At 45.6% G+C, this 4687-nt stretch overlaps 1 protein-coding gene across 5 annotated transcripts in view; it reads right to left on the bottom strand.

Annotated features, from left to right (window-relative positions):
• The window catches only part of Cfap54 (cilia and flagella associated 54), a 308158-nt gene that overhangs the window by 302700 nt on the left and 771 nt on the right, over positions 1-4687 (bottom strand). The gene's annotated exons all lie outside the window — the stretch shown is intronic.

Here is a 4687-nt window from a genome sequence, read left to right as displayed (position 1 = left end):
GGGTGGCTGGATTACGGGTGTGGAAGGTAGAAGCCCCACCCTGGCTATGTGTGGCAGGCTTGTGTCTGCCGCCGCTCCCTGCTCTCTGCTTCCCGCCTGCCTTGCTGTGGACTGCTCCTCCTCTGCCACGTCTCTGGGCCATGCCGCCCTGCTTTGAAGCCAGCTGACTATGGACTGAAGCCTTTAAAACCATAAGCCAAGATAAACCTCTTCTCCTTTAACGTTGGGTGTTGGCTATTTTGTCCCAGCAACGAAGAAGTAACTAAGACATCATCTCAGACGCTGTACTTGCATTCACTGCGTTTCTGCTAAGTGGGCTTCAGTCCGTCCCTGCAAATTACCTGACTCCAGCCAATGATTTTCCTGCTGAGGTTCTTCTTCTACGCTTATTCCCTCTGTTTATTGGGTTGACTCCCAGGCCTCTCTAATCTCAGCCTAATGTCACCTCCCTCGCATTCATCTGAAAGCAGGTCACCACCACACTCTCCTTAAGCCACTGCCCAGGTGTCATCCACTCTGACCACCTGAAAGACTATTGCAGCCTCAGCCCCCCGCTCCGTGTGCCTTCATTTCCTTCCTAGGACTCAGTTTCTAGGTCACCATAGAGTGTGCCTGCCTGATGTTTATTTGCTCCTCTAGAATAGACACTCTGAAGGGCAGGGATATTTTCATCTGGCTCACTGCTGCAACTCCAGCTTAGCACAATACCCGGCACCTGCACGTGCTCAGCTACTACTTCTTTCATAGCGTTTGCTGCTTGTGTTAACTTCATCGTTCATTGAAAGTTGATCTCCCTTCCTAGACTATAAACTCCGTGAGCACAGACTCTTGTATCTACCTCATTCACCACTGTGTAATAAACGACCAGTGTAACGCCTGATACACAGCAAGCATTCAACAAATATTGCTGCACAAATAAATCCCTGAACTGTGGGAGGTGTTGACTTGTTCAGGTTTAAATCCATCCTTAACATTTGTGATTATCTTATTATAGTCCCTTTAAAGAACAGATACTGTCCTTACAGGCGGGCCCAACCTCCTTTCCTGTATGTGACATTTACAGTTACTGAGAACAAAGGGACAATGACCTTTTAGTTCTTGCAATCCCAAATATTTACTAAGTGTTTACTATGTCCCAGTAATACCAGGCTAGACCCTGGAGGCAGAGCAATGTAAAAGAGATGTACTATCCCAATAATCAGGGAACCCATATTTTTTTTTTTTTTTTTTTTTTTTTTTTTTGTCTTTTTGAGACAGGGTCTCACTATGCAGTTCAGGCTGGCCTTGAGCTCACTTGGTAACCTAGACTGGTCTTTAATTCACAGCAATGCTCCTGCCTCAGCCTCCTCAGTGCTGGGATTACAGGCGTGCGCCACCACGCCCGGCTGGGGAACTCATATTCTAGTAAATGAGATAGACAATACACAGGAAAACAAACAGAGAAAAATATAAAATGATAGGCAAACCTGAAATGGAAAAGTCTCACGAAGGAGATAACAAATGAGCTGAGATGGGAAAGAAGAGGAGTCAGATATGTGAAAGCAAGAGGAAGAATCTCTCAGACAAAAGGAAGCAGCAACTACAAAAGCTCTGGGTGAGAAACAGCAGGACCACTCCTCTGCCGAGGCCCAAGAGAGGTGAAGAGCAGAGACAGGAAAGGGATCTCTACTCGAGAGATGTCAGTGTTATTCTGAAAGCAATGGTCAGCAGTAGAAAGACTTTCGAAAAAAGTAGATGATGTTGCCGGGCGTGGTGGCACATACGTCGGTAATCCCAGCACTCAGGAGGCTGAGGCAGGAGGATCCTTGCGAGTTCAAGACCAGCCTGGGCTACAAAATCAGCTCAAGGCCAGCCTGAACTGCAGAGGGAGACCCTGTCTCAAAAAGACAAAAAGAAAAAAAAAATATTGGTGATGTTTTTTATAAGGACCTCCCTGGTTGCTCTGTGAAAGACAGATGTGAGACAGACCAGCTTGGGGGAAAGGCGAACCGGAGTCGGTCTGCACCGGAATGCCGGAAGTGGAGATGGAGACATAGACAAAGCGCAAACACAAGAAGTTTTAGATATAAATGAAAAACTGTGGAATCCCTGAGTTGGGTACGGAATGTACTCTCCCTGGTCAGTTCTTGTCCTCACTGCACTCGACCATCAGCAGGATCTCCCAGAGATGGTCATTCCTCCCCTGGCTTCCCGTACACCAGGTGCTTACTGGTTTTGCTGTCTCCTTAGCAGCTCCTCTCTGCTGCTTCCCTTTCACGCCTACTGGGGAGCATACAGAGCTCAGCCAGGCGTGGTGGCGCATGCCTGTAATCCCAGAACTCGGGAAGCTGAGGCAGGAGGATCCTCGCAAGTTCGAGATCAGCCTGGGCTACAAAGTGAGCTCAAGGCCAGCCTGAACTGCATAGCAAGACCCTGTCTCAAAAAGACAAAAAAATTGATAGAGCTCAGTCTTCTGTCTGTTCTTCTTCTACTCATTTTCTTAGGTCCTCCGGCAGGTGTCATGATTTATATATCAGTAGGCTTACTAATTCCAAATACGTGTCTTTTCTGTCCTTCAGACTGAAATCGTCAACTACCCAGTAACAGCTCTGCCTAGGTGTTGGGTTACATCTCAGTATTTCGAGCCCTAAGCTCTGCATCTACCCACCCCTACCCAGCACCCGCCCTTCCCTCACTCACCCGCCAGCCCAGCTCCTTCACACTTCCGCCCTCCCTGGGCAGCCTACTGCCTGCACAAAAGTCCTCACTGCCGGTTTCCACACCTCATTTTTCTCAGCTGTCGCTTTTCCTGTCTCTGACCAGGCTCCCTGCAATCCCATTTCCAACTGCAACACTCATCTGATAGCCTCCAACCCCAGGCTTTGCTCTCTCTGTCTCTAGCAATTATCTCCTTGTAAAACATATTTACAAGAGCCCTCCCCTTATATGGAGGGGGTACTCCCTAGACTCCCAGTGTGTGCATGAAACCAGACAGTACTGAATCCGATGTATCTTTTTCCTATATATACACACCAATGGTAAAGTTTTACTTACACTCTAGGCAAAGTAAGAAATTAACAATAATAGCTAATGGTAAAATAGGAAGCTATGGTATAAATGTCCTATGCATGTGATGTCTCTCTATCTTGCTGCACTCTTGAGCTTAGCAACAGGGGCACATCACTGTTTTTCTTTATTAAGAACTTTCAGCCAGGCGTGATGGTACACGCCTGTAATCCCAGAACTCGAGAGGCTGAGGCAGGAAGATCCCTGCAAGCTCGAGACCAGCCTGGGCTATAAAGTGAGCTCAAGGCCAGCCTGAACTGCATAGTGAGACCCTGTCTCAAAAAGCCAAAATAAAAAAAAAAAAAACAGAACTTTCACCTTTCCACTTACAGCACACACTTGATGGTTTCTCTTCCGCATGTCTCAATTGCCTGTTACTCATCTTGCGCTTTGGGGCCACTGTTAAGTAAAATGGGTTATTTGAATACAATCGTAGTGATACTACTACAGTTGATCTGATTACCAAGAAGGCTACTAACAGGCAGGTGACCCCTAGGGCATGGATAGGCTGGATAAGGAGAGACTTACAGTCCCAGGTAGGACAGAGCAGGGTGGTGTAAGAGTTCACCACATTACTCAGAAAGGCATTCAATAAGAATTGCTTATTTTTAGGATTTCCTAGTTAAAGCTTTTGGACCATGCTGACCACAGGAAACTAAAGCCACAGAAAGTGCAAATATAGATAAGGAGGAACTACCATACTTCTGTACTTATTTAGTTTGTTTATTTATTTATTTACTTACTTATTTAGTCTTTTTGAGGCAGGGTCTCACTATGCAGTTCAAGCTGACCTTGAGCTCACTTTGTAGCTCAGGCTGGTCTCAAACTCTTGCAAAGATCCTCCTGCCTCAGCTTCCCGAGTGCGGGAATTACAGGCGTGCGCCACCATGCCCAGCTCCATACTTGTTTAGTGACTGACTATACTCTCTGTTGTAGATAGAGATTTTCATGTCTTTTAACCTATATATATATATATATATATATATATATATATAGTAGATGAATGAATGAATAACTCATGTAAGTCAAAATTATGAACAAAAATATAAATTAAGACTATTCACTATTCTGGTATTTTCTGCCACTCATTTACTTTTGTAAATGTTCAGTTGATGACGTATTTGGCCAGAAAGATAATATCATAAAAGCAAAGAATCTTAAAAACAGGTAGTTTGCAGTCACAGTAATGGTGACAGAATCCAAAAGAGGAAAACAGATGTGCAGAATGAGTCAGAAAATCAAGGGAGGGAAAAGGTCTCTGTAATCCTAACAGCAATATAAAGAGAGGATATGATACACTCTCCAGAGGATGACATACTTCACGATTTCAAGAACTTCAAGAACCTGAGCCACCTCAGACCTCTTTCTCTGACGTCACGAACGGAACTTCTCACCCCAAAAGAGGAAAACTGTGAAATCCCTGGAGTGGGTGAAAAATTATTAGCCTAGAAAGAATTAGGGAACACTCAGAAACCGAAGAAAGGGTGAGTTATGAAACATTCCTGTGTTGATTTTTATTTCGACCTGAAAGGGGGGCCGTGATAGAACATGCACCAGCAACCAAGGACTGGGGCAGCGACGAATCCCACTTTGCACGCCGGATCTCCACCCTGCTGCTCCCATGCAGCACCGGCGCGCCGGG

This window comes from Chinchilla lanigera, unplaced genomic scaffold, assembly GCF_000276665.1.
Source record: "Chinchilla lanigera isolate Chin_1 unplaced genomic scaffold, ChiLan1.0 scaffold00004, whole genome shotgun sequence".
NCBI lineage: Eukaryota > Metazoa > Chordata > Mammalia > Rodentia > Chinchillidae > Chinchilla > Chinchilla lanigera.
The sequence above is the reverse complement of the archived record's forward strand: the minus strand, read 5'-3'. Positions and strand labels throughout refer to the sequence as shown.